The sequence below is a fragment of the Podarcis raffonei genome, chromosome 18, assembly GCF_027172205.1.
Source record: "Podarcis raffonei isolate rPodRaf1 chromosome 18, rPodRaf1.pri, whole genome shotgun sequence".
Lineage (NCBI taxonomy): Eukaryota > Metazoa > Chordata > Lepidosauria > Squamata > Lacertidae > Podarcis > Podarcis raffonei.
In genome coordinates, this window is record NC_070619.1 from 3,674,071 (window position 1) to 3,691,093 (window position 17,023).

Genomic DNA, 17,023 nt, shown 5'->3' on the forward strand with positions numbered 1-17,023 from the left:
ACATCCCCCAGGGGCCCCTCTCTCTCCCGGGCTCACCTGGGGTCCTGCCCCTGCCAGCCTCTCCGGCCTCTGAGGGCGTGCAGAGTGCAGATCCCCCAGGGGCCCCTCTCTCTCCCGGGCTCACCTGGGGCCCTGCCCCTGCCAGCCTCTCCGGCCTCTGAGGGCGTGCAGAGTGCAGATCCCCCAGGGGCCCCTCTCTCTCCCGGGCTCACCTGGGGCCCTGCCCCTGCCAGCCTCTCCGGCCTCTGAGGGCGTGCAGAGTGCAGATCCCCCAGGGGCCCCTCTCTCTCCCGGGCTCACCTGGGGCCCTGCCCCTGCCAGCCTCTCCGGCCTCTGAGGGCGTGCAGAGTGCAGATCCCCCAGTGGCCCCTCTCTCTCCCGGGCTCACCTGGGGGCCCTGCCCCTGCCAGCCTCTCCGGCCTCTGAGGGCGTGCAGAGTGCAACCCCCCAGGGGCCCCTCTCTCTCCCGGGCTCACCTGGGGGCCCTGCCCCTGCCAGCCTCTCCGGCCTCTGAGGGCGTGCAGAGTGCACATCCCCCAGGGGCCCCTCTCTCTCCCGGGCTCACCTGGGGCCCTGCCCCTGCCAGCCTCTCCGGCCTCTGAGGGCGTGCAGAGTGCAGATCCCCCAGGGGCCCCTCTCTCTCCCGGGCTCACCTGGGGCCCTGCCCCTGCCAGCCTCTCCGGCCTCTGAGGGCGTGCAGAGTGCAGATCCCCCAGGGGCCCCTCTCTCTCCCGGGCTCACCTGGGGCCCTGCCCCTGCCAGCCTCTCCGGCCTCTGAGGGCGTGCAGAGTGCAGATCCCCCAGTGGCCCCTCTCTCTCCCGGGCTCACCTGGGGGCCCTGCCCCTGCCAGCCTCTCCGGCCTCTGAGGGCGTGCAGAGTGCACATCCCCCAGGGGCCCCTCTCTCTCCCGGGCTCACCTGGGGGCCCTGCCCCTGCCAGCCTCTCCGGCCTCTGAGGGCGTGCAGAGTGCAACCCCCCAGGGGCCCCTCTCTCTCCCGGGCTCACCTGGGGGCCCTGCCCCTGCCAGCCTCTCCGGCCTCTGAGGGCGTGCAGAGTGCACATCCCCCAGGGGCCCCTCTCTCTCCCGGGCTCACCTGGGGGCCCTGCCCCTGCCAGCCTCTCCGGCCTCTGAGGGCGTGCAGAGTGCACATCCCCCAGGGGCCCCTCTCTCTCCCGGGCTCACCTGGGGGCCCTGCCCCTGCCAGCCTCTCCGGCCTCTGAGGGCGTGCAGAGTGCAGATCCCCCAGGGGCCCCTCTCTCTCCCGGGCTCACCTGGGGCCCTGCCCCTGCCAGCCTCTCCGGCCTCTGAGGGCGTGCAGAGTGCAGCTGGATGGGCTGCAGGCGGCTGGTGTCCCTGGCGGAGGCAGAGGCAGGAGGGCCATGGAGCCAGGCTTTGAGATCCCCTCGGAGGGGAAGGGGCCACCTTCAAAAGGCCCTGCGACTCCCGCCAGCCTCTGCCAGCACGGTCCACACTGGGGGGGGGGCAGACTTCCCAGCATGCATTGCCAGCTCCGTCAGGCCAATGGTCGATTCCCAGCATCAATAAATTTGAAATTTACTGGTTTTTCCAGTGTATAACCAAATAAATCAATCTCAAGGTGTCTTCTGTTCGGTTTCACTTATTAGCTTTATGGATAAATTAACCTCTATTAGGTTTCATTTCCCTCACATCCTTCTTCCCAGCATGCTTTGCTGCCCCTTCTTCTCACAAACAAGGATCCTGTTTCCTATAATTGAAATTTCCCCCTTTTTCCAATGTATAACTAAATAAATAAGTCCCAAGATGTCTTCTGTTAGGTTTCACTTATTAGCTTTATCGATAAATTATCCTTTATTAGGTTTCATTTCATTTCCCTCACTTCCTTCTTCCCAGCATGCTTTGCTGCCCCTTCTCACAAACAAGAATCCTGTGTTCTATAATTGAAATTTCCCCCTTTTTCCAATGTATAACTGAATAAATTAATCCCAAGGTGTCATTTGTTAGATGCCACATATTAACTTTACTGAAAAATTGAAAAAAGGTGTCATGTCAGTTCCCTCACGTCCTTCCTCCCAGCATGCTTTGCTACCCCATCTTCTCCCAAGTATCCTGTTTCCTATCATTGAAATGTATTCATTTTCCAATGTATAACGAAATAAATAAATCCCAAGGTGTCTTTTGTTTGATTTCACTTATAAATTAACCTCTATCAGGTTTCATTTCATTTCCCTCACATCCTTCTTCCCAGCATGCTTTGCTGCCCATTCTTCTCACAAACAAGGATCCTCAATTATAGAATTGAAATTTACTTGTTTTCCAATGTATAACTAAATAAATTAATCCTAAGGTGTCTTTTGTTAGGTATCACATATTTGCTTTATTGATAAATTATCCTTTATTAGGTGTCATTTCAGTTCCCTCATGTCTTTCTTCCCAGCATGCTTTGCTGCCCCTTCTCACAAACAAGGATCCTGTTTCCTATAATTGAAATTTACCCTTTTTCCAATGTATAACTAACTAAATAAATCCCAAGATGTCTTCTGTTAGGTTTCACTTATTAGCTTTATCGATAAATTATCCTTTATTAGGTTTCATTTCATTTCCCTCACTTCCTTCTTCCCAGCATGCTTTGCTGCCCCTTCTCACAAACAAGAATCCTGTGTTCTATAATTGAAATTTCCCCCTTTTTCCAATGTATAACTGAATAAATTAATCCCAAGGTGTCATTTGTTAGATGCCACATATTAACTTTATTGAAAAATTGAAAAAAGGTGTCATGTCAGTTCCCTCACGTCCTTCCTCCCAGCATGCTCTGCTACCCCATCTTCTCACAAGTATCCTGTTTCCTATCATTGAAATTTATTCATTTTCCAATGTATAACGAAATAAATAAATCCCAAGGTGTCTTTTGTTTGATTTCACTTATTAGCTTTATGGATAAATTAACCTCTATCAGGTTTCATTTCATTTCCCTCACATCCTTCTTCCCAGCATGCTTTGCTGCCCATTCTTCTCACAAACAAGGATCCTCAATTATAGAATTGAAATTTACTTGTTTTCCAATGTATAACTAAATAAGTTAATCCTAAGGTGTCTTTTGTTAGGTATCACATATTTGCTTTATTGATAAATTATCCTTTATTAGGTGTCATTTCAGTTCCCTCATGTCCTTCTTCCCAGCATCCTTTGCTACCCCATCTTCTCACAAATATCCTGTTTCCTATAATTTTATTTTTCTCTAGACATAATTGTATTCTTCCATTTAGGCTTGTCGAAGGGGCGGAGTGATGGAGAAAGAGAGAAGGCTTTTCCTCACAGCCTTTCCCTCGCCATTCCCAGGCACTCATAAACCCACAGAACAAAGGTTGTGAATTCCACCAAATCAAGCCATGTTTACCGGGACCTTATAACTTTGAGTGTGGAGCAAGCGTATGATCCTCGGATGAAGGGTGTCATAGAAATTTAATAAAATTAAGTTACTTTAATACATGTAATAATAATATTGCCTTGGCCTGCTTGGCTGAAAAATTTCGCATGGCTTCTGGACTGAGGCAAGAAGTCTCCTTGCCACTGACATCATTTCACCCATGATGATGTCATCAATAATGCTGTGACCTCATGTCTCCAGGGGCTTGGAGCAACACTGGCGAGGGGAGCTTTCATTTCCTTATCCCCGCCGAGGGTTAGAAAGATTTGAAAGAGATGGAGGAGATGAAGGTCAGGAAAGACCATTCAAACTGGCTGCCTCTGGTTGCTAACCTTCATTCTGGCAGATTATTATCAAACTGCCCTGCCTTCTTTTTCGATGGGGGGGCGGGGAGCCTCAAAGTGGTTTACAAAATAATTAAATAATAATAATAATAATAATAATAATAATAATAATAATAATAATTAATAAAGCAGTATAGAAATTGAATAGATAAATAATAAATTGTATACCACCCTATACCCATAAATCTCAGGGCGGTTCACAGCATCAAATAAACAAAATAAAGAACACAAAATACATAATAAAAGCAAAGACAACCCAATAATCTATAGCCAGTAAAAGCTTTGTTTTCTCTCCTCTGCAGATCGGGCTGCTATTAGAGGGACAGGAGCAGGCCCGGCCACTTTCCTGATCAGTTGGCAACACTATAAAGAAGTATTACAGAAGGTCTCATCCTGGCATGATTTGCTATCTTGCCAATCCCAAGGCCTGAAGGGACCCCGGTGGCCTGCTCTTCCTCGGCTGACCCTTCCTCTGAAGGAGGGGGTCTCTAGCTTGGGGGTCCTCCCTGGCCTTCCCTCAGCTTCCCCTCTCTGGACAGGGGCAGCCTGACTTCTGTGGTCTCTGCTCTGGTAGCCTCAAGGTCCGCATCCTGCAATGCATTGTATGGAGGGCTGCCTCTGAAGGTTGCTCACCAGGGCAAGATGGGTTCTGACCCTGATCCTGGCCTGACTGCGCCAGCTGGGCCCAATGCATTGTGCTGCGTTTAATTGAGAAAGCCTTCAATGGCTCGGGAGCACAGGGAGAATTGCCCTTTGCTTGGATCCTGCTTGCTGGTTTCCCACAGGCATCAGAGCAGGATCCTACTCCGGGCTGTTGGCCGTATCCAGCCGGATTCTTCTGATGTCCTTATGTCCAAAGGGGCTCCAAATGAGCAAACCAGCCAGTGGGCCATTTCCTCTTCTGCAGGATGAAGCTCCAGGATCTGGAGAACAACCAGGGCTGGCGCCTCCAACCCAGCGGCGCCCAGGACCCTGTTGCCACATCTGGGGAAGTCTTCTCCTGTGCCTGCAGAGGCCAGGAGGAAACAGCTGTGGCAGGTCTCCGTGGGGATGCTGAGATGGAGGACTCTGGGAGAGAGGGAGGTCCTGGACTCCATCCTCCAGGATCTCCTTCCACCTCCCCGGGGGGGGGGGTGATGTTATGCAGCGAGAACCAGAATTCCCCAACCTCTAAATGTTCTGGGCTGTATGGTGGTTGTGGCTGGTGGCCGCTGAGATCCCCTTCACTCTAGCAACTCAGACTTCAGCAAAGGGAACTCACCATGAGGTCTGGAGAATCTTATGTTGTCGCTGGTGATGATCATGCTTTACATTGAAATTTGCAATCGGTACCAGTTGTAGAGCTCCGTCCTATCCGTATTTACCCAAGGCCAGAACTGACCCAGGTTGCCTGCGCTTAATCGGATTACACTATCCTCTGGCTAAGGCTGAGCTCTACAACTGGTACCGATTGCACGTTTCAGTGTCAAGCATGATCGTCACCCCTGACAAAATTCAGTTCTCCAGACCTCATGGTGAGTTCCTTTTGCTGAGTTGCTCTTCTGATGCCCTTATTGTCCAAAGGGGCTCCAAATGAGCTAAGCAACCAGCAGGCCATTTCCTCTCTTGCAGGATGGCTTCCTTAATAAAGAAGCTCCGGAGAAGAACATCAAAGGTCTTTCCGCTGCTGGTGAAGCCATCACCTGCGGAGGGCAGGCAGAACACTCAGTGAGAACCAGGATTCCCAACCTGGTGCCCTCTAAATGTTCTGGACTGTATGCTGGCTGAGGCTGGGGAGAGCACATAGAGGGGTTCAAGCTGAGGGGAGCTGGCATGAGCTATCGGGAGCCCAGCTTGGAGGAAGGTCCTCTTTCAGAGGCAAGAGATGACTTTCCCCGGTGCTGTAAACTAGAGGAGATGGACTTGCAGCAGAAAACGGTCTTGGGCAATGGTACCTGCTCACCTCTAAACCTTGGTTTATTACCCCTCTTAAGGCTCCCAAACTATTTGAATTCCTTAACTTCTTCGGCTCATAGATATGCCTTTGTAAAGGCAAGATTCAACACCTTCCCATCGAACGTGCTGAGAAATAGATTCTCCAATGGACAGATATCGCTCTTATGTGATTGTAATTGTGGGGCACCGGAATCGTTGCATCACATAATTTTTGATTGTGCTTTTCACTCGTCGGCCAGGAGTAAGTTTCTTGCTCAATATCTAAAGGGAATTGCCGATGATATGAATGAAGCCAAACTGAGATATCTATTAAATGATGATGACCCCCTAAGATCACTCATGGTTGCCAGATTCTTGACCAGCGTCCTATCCCTAAAGAAGAGAAACGGACTCCTGTGCGGCTCGGATAATCTCTTTAAACTATGATCTATGTTTTAGGATGTAATTAGGTGATATCACCATTGATGTCTTCTACTAATTTACGAGTAGAGGGCGATGTTTATGTTACAAATTTATTGTAATGTATGATGTTGGTCTTTTGTTTTTGTTTTGCTTTGGGTCTTGTCTGTTTCTTGTAAGTCTTGGCGGTTTTAAATTTGGAGGTTTAAGTACATTATGTTGGTATGGGAAACTGTCGTGTGATGGGCCAATGGCCGTAATAAAGATCAATACAATACAATACTTTCCCCGGTGGGGAGGCTTGTGAAAAGGAGTGGTGACCGCCAGCCTGGGTGGCTGTAAAGAGTACCAGGCAAACTTGGGGAAGCAGAGAAGGCAATCAGTGCAGGATCTCCAGACCTTCCCTCTTGTCAGCCTCCGACTGTAGCTTCCTTGGGGCAGAGACCTGCCTGCATGGCAGATGCCACACATTCTCTCCCCTCTCCCAGGTGCTGCTGACAGGGTTTCTCTCTCGTCCTCCGTTCCTTCTTCCCTGCATCTTTTGCTGCCCATTCTTCTCACAAACAAGTATCCTCTTTCCTATAAATCGGGTCCTCCCTTAAAGAGGGCACGTATTGCGGTGAGACCTGGTAAACCGAAACCCTGTGTTGTGGGTGGGTACGATTGGTCAGCCACAACACCCGATTGGTAGGCCCCTCGAAGCTGGGTACAATCTGGCCAATGGGACGCAGTCCAAACGGTTCGGGGGACCTATTTATGCCCTTGCATGTGACCCAGAGCTTCCTCTTTTGGCGCGTGCATTCGGAACACCCGCCCACCTCTCCCTACTTTTAGGGCTTTGCGCTTGACCTTGCTATGCCGTCGTGTGTCATCTGTCATTGGGACAGGGCCATGGCAGGAAATTCCCCCATTTGACTGATTGGCTGTTGCCATTTGGGTTTCGCCTGCCGTGTAGCAAAGCGTCACAGCTTGTAAGGTTGCAGATAATAATAATAATAATAATAATAATAATAATAATAATAATAATAATAATTTATTATTTATACCCCGCCCATCTGGCTGAGTCTCCCCAGCCACTCTGGGCGGCTCCCAATCAAGTATTTAAAACAATACAGTGTTAAATATTAAAAACTTCCCTGAACAGGGCCTTCAGATGTCTTTTAAAGATAGGATAGCTACTTATTTCCTTCACATCTGAAGGGAGGGTGTTCCACAGGCTGGGCGCCAGTACCGAGAAGGCCCTCTGTCTGGTTCCCTGTAACCTCACTTCTCACAATGAGGGAACCGCCAGAAGGCCCTCGGCGCTGGACCTCAGTGTCCGGGCTGAACGATGGGGGTGGAGACGCTCCTTCAGGTATACAGGACCGAGGCCGTTTAGGGCTTTAAAGGTCAACACCAACACTTTGAATTGTACTCGGAAACGTACTGGGAGCCAATGCAGATCTCTCAGAACCGGTGTTATGTGGTCCTGGCAGCCACTCCCAGTCACGTCTAGCTGCCGCATTCTGGACTAATTGCAGTTTCCGGGTCACCTTCAAAGGTAGCCCCACGTAGAGCGTGTTGCAGTAGTCCAAGCGGGAGATAACTAGAGCATGCACCACTGGTGAGACAGTCCGCGGGCAGGGAGGGTCTTAGCCTACGTACCAGATGGAGCTGGTAAACAGCTGCCCTGGTCACAGAATTAACCTGCGCCTCCATGGACAGCTGTGAGTCCAAAATGACTCCCAGGCTGCGCACCTGGTCCTTCAGGGGCACAGTTACCCCATTCAGGACCAGGGAATCCCCTACACCCGCCCGCCCCGTCCCCCAAAAACAGTACTTCTGTCTTGTCAGGATTCAACCTCAATCTGTTAGCCACCATCCTCCTCCAACCGCCTCCAGGACCTTCACCGCCTTCACTGGTTCTGATTTAAAGGAGAGGTAGAGCTGGGTGTCATCTGCATACTGATGAACACCCAGCCCAAACCAGGCTCTGGTTCAGATGATAGGGATGGGAGAACGCTCTCGCCATCCCTATGTGAAGGGTATTCCGTTAAAGGAATCCAGGGACTCAATGGTTTGGTCAACCCCTGAGAGGGGGTTGTGCCCGTGCCTGAGTCCAGGGGGACATTTGGGTGGCGGAGTTAGCCCGTTCCTGTCTTTCCACTTATCCAGGTGTTCACCCTTGGCTGACCTATGCTGGAACCCTGGGTCAGCGCTACCTGCATGGCAGGGAGCTAGTCAGACCAGAGCCTATGCAACCAGTCACTTTCTGTAATCAATAAAGTTGTGGCCTAAATTCTGCCAAAAACCAAACTAAAAAATCTGAGTCAAGTGTGAATTTATTTAGGGGGGGAGGTTTCTGGGTCTGAACACGCAATTGAAAATTACCCATTTCCCAGTGTATAACTGAATAAAGAAATCTGAAGGTGTTGCGGAAGGGTTCCAGATTAATTTGAAATTTACACTTTTTTCCAGTGTATAACCAAATAAATAAATCTCAAGGTGTCTTTTGTTCCGTTTCACTTATTAGCTTTATTGATAAATTATCCTTTATTAGGTTTCACTTCATTTCCCTCACCTGCTTCTTCCCAGCATGCTTTGCTGTTCATTCTTCTCACAATCACTTCTACCCCCCTCTTCAGTAAAAAGGCTCCCAGAGCAGCTTGCAGCTCAGTAAAATGCAAGACACTTCCCCTGCCCTCAGCCTGTCAAACTGAAAGATGCAACACAAAAGGAAAGAGGGATGAGGAGGGAAGAGGCTGGACTAGGCAGATCTATCCTATGAGTTATTTAGGAAATAGAGAGCCTCTGAGGACATCTTGGCCTGCTCTGTCCTTCAGACGTCTTCACATTGCAATTTTTGTTGTTTTTGTCCCATAGCTTCAGGAAATGGAAGAGGAAGAGGGGTCCCTCCAGGAATGGCCTGGAAGAGACGCCTAAATTGGAGGCGGTGGGCCCTTAACTAGGGTTCCCATATTTCAAAAAGTAAAAAAATGGACACTCATGCCAATGGCGCACCTACTCCAGAATCCTGTTCTCCCTGTGTCCGGCCAGATGTCCAAAGGGGGAACCTCCAAGCAGGATCCAAGCTCTCCACAGATTTCGGAATAAGGAATGAAATTTCAATGGAAAGACAAGCCATCACTCCACATTCAGGAGGACTGAGAACTAACAATGTAAGTTGTTACTTAGAAAGTCAAATAAATCCACAAATAAATGCAGAGATGCGGATGTGCATGCCCCTATCTTCCAGGGTTCCAGGTGCCGGCGCAGGTTCAGTTTCCTTGGAATGAAGGACAGCGGAGACCGTGGTGTCTTCAGGAGGCATGGTTTGACTTGCACAAGTACAACCTGAGCAGAGGATCCACGACCCAACAGATCTTGCTTCTCCATTAAGTCCTTCTTTTATTCTGTTGCAGTGGCAGAGGAAGGGGGGTGCGGAGGTAAGAGTTTGGGGGCCGGGGCACATGATTAAGCGATGTACAAATTAACCCAACAATGCTTTGCGGTAGCTGTATCAGCGTTTCAACCAGCCAGTTGGATATCGGGGACTCTGACGTTGTGTACTGGAAGACCCCAAGCTGGAAGAAAATCCTTGCTCCCCAGAGAGACGCCGGCTTGGACAGCCCCCTGAGCTTCAACTACGAAGCCTACGAGAGCGACTCCGACTGTAGCTTCCTTGGGGCAGAGACCTGCCTGCAGGGCTGATGCCACACATTCTCGCCCCTCCTCCCAGCTAGCAAGGAGGACAAAGGCAAAGGCAAGGGAGGAGACCCCAAGACGGCTGGATCTCCTCAGCCCTGACTGGGTAGCTGGCCGTGGCCTAAGCGGTGATTGGCAGAAGGGGAGGGGGGCATATCAACCGCAGGATGAAACTATTGTTTCAGTTATGGGTGCCTTGAGTTTTAATGTTTGGTTGCGTTTTTTAATTGCTCGTTTTTTGCATCTTTTCCTTGCAGGTTCCAAGTATGTCACCATTTTCTAGTGTTTCCTCCCTGTCCTCCCTGGATTCCCTTTGGGACTCAATGAGGTATGTAGCAGGCAGAGCAGGAGGGAAGCCCTGCTGAGCTGGGCAACCCTGACGCTGGGGAGGAGGAGGAAGCCGGCTGGCCGGTCAGGCCACCTTCTGGACTGGTCGTGAGCAAGGGGGCAGGCAGGCAGGGGGCTGCTAAGGGTATGCTTGCTGCCCCACTTGTCCTGATGGACCAGCCCCCCATGGCACCAGGGCTGTAGGGCTTCCCTGGCTAGCGACTCAATGTGGGCAGGAGAGTTTGCTTTCTGGGTTCCTGCCTGTCTCATTTTGGGCTGCTCTCTTTCTCCCCTCTCCCCACCACCACCTCTGGGGTCCTGTCTCTGCCAGCAGTCCGCCATCGAGTGTGACGATTTCGATGAAAAGGAGACGTAGGCAAAGACAAGGAGACCCCGAGACATCTGGATCTCCTGAGTCCCGACTGGGTAGGTGGCCGTGGCCTAAGCGGTGATTGGCAGAAGGGGAGGGGGGCATATCAACCGCAGAATGAAGCTGTTGTTTCAGTTATGGATACCTTGAGTTTTAATGTTTGATTGTGTTTTTTAATTGCTCATTTTTTGCATCTTTTCCTTGCAGGTTCCAAGTCTGTCCCCGTTTAGTAGCCTTTCCTCCGTGTCCTCCCTGGATTCCCTTTGGGACTCGCTCAATGAGGTACGTAGCAGACAGAGCAGGAGACAAGCCCTGCTGAGCTGCACAAGGGCAACCCTGAGGTTAGGGGAAAAGAGGAGGAAGATGGCCGGCCAGCCAGGCCATCTTCTGGGCCGGTTGTGAGCAAGGGGGCAGACAGGCAGGGGGCTGCTGGGGGCAGGCTGTGCTTGCTGCCCCACTTGTCCTGATGGACCAGCCCCCCATGGCGCCAGGGCTGTAGGGCTTCCCTGGCTAGCGACTCAATGTGGGTTCCTGTCTCATTTTGGGCTGCTCTCTATCTCCTCTCTCCCCTCCACCACTGCCACCACCTCTGGGGTCCTGTCTCTGCCAGCAGTCACCCTCTGAAGTGGCTCTCAAGGAGGAAGAGCCACAAGAAGTACCAGAGAGCCCCCCAGAGGAGGACGGAGAGGACAAGGAGGACCTTGATTTGGCGTGCCCCCCACCTGAAGAACACCTGGAGGCAAGCATAATCGAGGTCAGACGAAACATACACTCATTCATGACATATGAAAAGCTTCCCTGAACAGGGCTGCCTTCAGATGTCTTCTAAAAGTCAGATATCGACTCAATGTGGGCAGGAGAGTTTGCCTTCTGGGTTCCTGTCTCATTTTGGGCTGCTCTCTTTCTCCCCTCTCCCCTCCACCACTGCCACCACCTCTGGGGTCCTGTCTCTGCCAGCAGTCAGCCTCTGAAGTGGCTCTCAAGGAGGAAGAGCCACAAGAAGAACCAGGGAGCCCCCCAGAGGAGGACGGGGAGGACAAGGAGGATGGGGAGGCCCTTGATTTGGCGTGCCCCCCACCTGAAGAACACCTGGAGGCAAGCATAATCGAGGTCAGACGAAATATACACTCATTCATGACATATGAAAAGCTTCCCTGAACAGGGCTGCCTTCAGATGTCTTCTAAAAGTCAGATATTGACTCAATGTGGGCAGGAGAGTTTGCCTTCTGGGTTCCTGTCTCATTTTGGGCTGCTCTCTTTCTCCTCTCTCCCCTCCACCACTGCCACCACCTCTGGGGTCCTGTCTCTGCCAGCAGTCAGCCTCTGAAGTGGCTCTCAAGGAGGAAGAGCCACAAGAAGAACCAGGGAGCCCCCCAGAGGAGGATGGGGAGGACAAGGAGGACGGGGAGGCCCTTGATTTGGCGTGCCCCCCACCTGAAGAACACCTGGAGGCAAGCGTAATCGAGGTCAGACGAAACATACACTCATTCATGACATATGAAAAGCTTCCCTGAACAGGGCTGCCTTCAGATGTCTTCTAAAAGTCAGATATTGACTCAATGTGGGCAGGAGAGTTTGCCTTCTGGGTTCCTGTCTCATTTTGGGCTGCTCTCTTTCTCCTCTCTCCCCACCACCACTGCCACCACCTCTGGGCTGGTTCCTCCATCCTGTCCGGGCCAACAGTTATCCTCTGAGGACGAAATATCCCATGACAAAGTGACAGAGGAGGAGGGAAGCCCAGGCAGGGAAGCCAGAGTGGCCAAAGAGATCCTGGTAGCGTCAGGCCAGGTTGCAGAGGGTTCTGGGAAGTCTGTCCCCTCTTCCCTGCGCTGCTGACAGGTCTTCTCCCTCTTCCTCCACGGTTCCCCGAAATGGATATCGGCTCAGACAGCTCCCTGAGCTTAGACCACGAAGCTGAAGAGAGCGACACCTTCTGGGACTCCGTAGACCTCAAGGAGGGACGTGGCAGACAGAGGAGGCAACCTGCAAAGAGCTGTTAACAGAAGCAGAAGATCAGTTGAAGTTGAAAAAGTTTGAATATATCAGAGATTTACTAACAGATTGGTTACAGGATTATCACTTAAATGATGTTTTCAAACTTGATTAAGAAATATGTCTTAAAACGGACTTCCGGAGGCGGCGCAAAACCGTGATGGCGGACCTCTTCGAGCTCTGAAGAGGGGCACCGCAGAAAAGGGTTGCTCGCGACGGCGCAGCGGCAACCCATCAAGATAAACCACGGGCAGAGTGAGTCCGTGGCCGTGGGACCCGGCGGGCACCTGGAGCGACCCCGAAATCACAAAAGGAACCCCGTAAGGGGCTCCGGAGTGAAGGAGGGGGAGCGGTGCTGTGGGTTCATCGCTCTTTCTGCGGAGGCGAAGCCGCGCGGCTGTCACGGATGAGCGCTGACCTTTCTTCCAAGAAACATCGGGCTGAAACATCAAACCCGTGAGTAAGGACCTAAGATTCTACAAATCAAATCGGAAAATTTGGCTAAAAACGGGAGACGAGAAAGAGGAAGTCCGTCTTCCGACACTGCTTTCAAGATCAAAGCAGATGGTCTAAAGAGCGGAAAGCGCTGTGAACAGGGAAGCTTTGAAGCTTTAAATCGGGACTTTCGTGCACATTTGAATTTTACTTTTAAAGAATAAATACAGCATAAAATTGACCTGGAGTGGACACCCCAAGGGCAAGGGAAGACTCTAACCCCAAATTCCCGGGTGGCCGGGTAAAGTTGTTTAAACTGCGGAACTGTTGCAAGCTTCCAGATACTTTTGTAACTGGATAGTGTAATTTTGAGCTCACCTAGCTGAAGTGGATACAATTGCAGGCACCTTGCTGGAACTTTGTTATATGTTTAAAAGGGCTCTGCAGGACCTTTCTTTTAGCGTGCTGGAACTAATTTGCTTTTAAAATTGTTTTTAAAGTTGGAACAAAGAGACTTTAATTGTGGAAAGTTACCTTCTTCTTACTAAAACTTTGGTGGCACTCCCCCTAGAGGACATTGGGAATATAGAGGCCTGGGAAAGTTTCTCTGTTTACCTTCTCTCAATAGACTGTTTTTAATTCTGGACTTGCCTTTCCCATGGGATTACAACACTTGACCTTGAACGTTGACTGATGAGTGGCACAGGAAAGACAAGAGCAGCCAAAGCTAAGGAAGCTAAGGAGAAAGAGAAAGCAAAAAAGCAAGCACAGCTTTTGCAAACAACTTTAACTCAGGGACGTAGATTATCAGTTCCAGCTGTGCTTGCGACACAAAAAGTAGAAACCGAAAAGCCTGAAAAATCTGAAGAGGAAGATATGGCAGCAGGAGGAGCTGAGGCAGTACTGAAACAAGTTTTGGAACAATTGTCAGCAATAAATCAAAAAATTGATAACCAATCAACAAAAATTGACCAAGCAACATCCTCGATCCAGAAATTGACAGATCAGGTTTCCCAACATACCCAAGCAATTGAAAAATTGCAAGGAGCAACAGAAGAGAATCGTAAACTGGCAGGGGAAGCCGTTCAAATTGCAACATCAGCTAAAAAAGAAGTCGAGGAAGTTAAAGCGGAAGTCAAGCCTCTTCATAAACAGATAGGGGACCAACAAACCTATCTCTCGTTGGTGGAATTGAAAAATCGCGAGACCAACCTCAGACTAAGGGCAGTCCCAGAAATTGAACAAGAAGATTTGAAAGGACTTTTGACAACAGAGTTTACAAAGTTCTGGGACTTAAAAGAAGAAATTGATTTCAAAATTGTATCGGCTTTTCGGTTGGGAAGATTAGTAAGAAAAGATAGATCCAGAGACTGCTTAATAGCTTTGAGATCAAGGGAGGAGAGAGACAAAATACTAGGCCTACACTTCAAAAACTCAATTGTGATACAAGAGAAAAGGGTGGAAATTTACCGAGATATTCCTAAACAGTTATTGGACTTGAGAGCCACCTACTCAGATTTGGCTAAGTTGCTGAGACTCAACACAATTCCTTACAGGTGGGAGTTCCCACAAGGGCTATCATTCACTTACAAACAGAAGAAGGTTAAAATAAGATCACCAGAGGACTTACAAAAGTTCCAGCACGATCACGGAGAAGACCTCCAAAAAGAAGCAGCAGCTAATTGGCCTATACCCAACCCAGGTGGAGCAATACCTGCACCTTCGGAACCAGAGGAGAAAGAAGATACACCGCTCTAGGTGTAGCAGAATAGTTCAGGATGTCTCTGCGGCTACTCAGTTGGAATATAAATGGCGGAAATTCCCCGGAGAAAAGAAGGAGGTTATTTCACATATTGAAGAAAGAACAATTGGACATTATTTGCCTACAAGAAACCCATGTGACCAGGCTCCACAGGAAGGTTTTGGTAAATAAAAGATTAGGCCAAGAATTTATTTCGTCTGACAAAGTAAAGAAAAGAGGAGTGGTGATCTACGCTAAGGAGAGCCTGATACCCAAATTTCTATTTAAGGATGAACAAGGAAGAATTTTGGCAATTGAAATTCAAACCCAAGGAGAAAAAATATTGATATTAGGAATTTATGCCCCAAACGACGGGAAATCAGAATTTTTCAAGAAGCTGCATGAGACGTTGCTGGACTATCTGGATTATGCTAACATCATAATGATGGGAGATATGAATGGAGTGGTGTCTACACATATGGATAAGTCTTACAACCAAAACTTAACATCAGACGGCAGACTGCCCAAAACTTTTTTCGAACTGACTGACAATCTGGATTTGATTGACATATGGAGGACAAAGAACCCCCTAGGTAAAGAAGGAACTTTTTTCTCTGAGGCCCACCTGTCTTGGTCAAGGATCGACCAAATCTGGACCTCCAGGGGGCTGGCACCCAAGACTAAAAAGGTGGAAATCTGCCCAAAAACATGCTCCGACCACAACGCCTTGAAAATAGAACTTAGATTAACTCAACCCGGTTCCTTCAGATGGAGAATGAATGACACACTACTAAGAGATCAAGAGATTGTGAAAAAGGCCCAAAAAACATTAAAGGACTATTTTGAGATAAATCTGAATACTACAGTTGAAAAAAGAACGATCTGGGACGCAAGCAAAGCTTTTATGAGAGGGTTTCTGATACAACAGAATTCAATCAAGAAAAAACTCTGGAACGGAAAGAAGGACAAAATATTGGAGAAAATACACCAAGGAGAAAAAAAACTGAGAACCAAACCAAAGTCCAAGGAGGTGCTGAGAGAAATTAAATTCCACCAAGCAGAATACTCAAAATTGATTAATCAGGAGATTGAATGGAAAATAAAACAGATGAAGCAAAGATCTTTTGAATCAGCAAATAAATGTGGAAAGCTGCTAGCTTGGCAGCTGAAAAAAAGACAAAAGCTAAACACGATAACAAATCTAGAGATTGATGGAAGGATCGTACAGAAACCAGAAGAAATTAGGAGGTGCTTCCACAGATACTTTAAAGAACTGTATGCACAGGGGCCCCAGAAAGAATCAGAGATAGATCAATTTTTAAAGATAAATGGACTATCAAAAATAACTCAAGATAAAAGATCAATCTTGAACTCTACAATAACCTTACAGGAAATTGAAGGTGCCATTCAGAATATGCAACTAGGCAAATCTCCAGGCCCGGATGGACTTACCTCCAAATATTACAAGGTTCTGAAGGACTATTTGATACAACCTTTGTTGGAGGTATGTAACCAGATTATGGATGGGAAGAGGGCACCAGAAACGTGGAAAGAAGCCTTCATCACATTGATACCTAAGTCAGAATCTGAAAAGACTCAGCTTAAAAACTACCGTCCCATCTCACTCCTAAATGTGGATTACAAAATATTTGCAGACATTTTGGCAAATAGACTTAAAAAAGTCTTAAATGAAGTAATTCATAAAGACCAAGCTGGCTTTCTCCCTGGTAGACATTTATATGAGAACACTAGAAACATCATTGACATTTTAGAACTTTTGCAGACTAACAGGAACACAAGGGCGGTGTTAATCTTTATTGATGCGGAGAAAGCATTTGACAACATATCTTGGATGTTTATGAAGAAGAACTTGGAAGGGATGGGAGTGGGACGGGGGTTTGAGAATGGATTACATGCAATCTATTCAGAACAAAAAGCTAAATTAATAGTGAACAATGTGGTGACGGAGGAATTTAAAATTGAAAAAGGGACACGACAAGGGTGCCCTCTATCCCCTCTGTTATTTATTTCAGTCCTGGAGGTGCTATTGAATATGATCAGAGAGGACCGGTTGGTACAAGGGATAGAGGTCGGAGTGAAACAATATAAACTGAAAGCTTTTGCAGATGACCTAGTTTTGACACTGCAGGAGCCAGAATCCAGTACAAAAAGAGTTCTCGAACTTATATCTGAATTTGGTCGGGTGGCGGGATTTAGGTTGAATAAACAAAAAACTAAGGTTCTGACCAAAAATTTAACAATTACAGAAACAGAGGGGTTTCAGAGAGAAACAGAACTGAATGTGGTTAAAAAAGTGAAATACCTTGGGATCTATTTGTCCTCCAAGAATTTGAATTTATTTAAGGATAATTATGAGAAATGTTGGTT

General features: G+C 48.6%; 1 protein-coding gene and 1 long non-coding RNA gene across 4 annotated transcripts in view; both read right to left on the reverse strand.

Moving 5' to 3' along the window:
- The window catches only part of LOC128405523 (collagen alpha-1(I) chain-like), a 31,772-nt gene that overhangs the window by 7,852 nt on the left and 6,897 nt on the right, over positions 1–17,023 (reverse strand). The window lies entirely within an intron of this gene.
- Positions 9,450–11,147, reverse strand: LOC128405526 (uncharacterized). 2 transcript variants are annotated; one of them, XR_008328325.1, is made up of 2 exons: positions 11,046–11,147; positions 9,450–10,405 (listed from the first exon to the last, which is right to left on the reverse strand). It is a non-coding gene; the product is annotated as an uncharacterized LOC128405526 (long non-coding RNA). The 2 variants fall into 2 exon arrangements; XR_008328326.1 differs by having other exon boundaries at positions 11,055–11,139.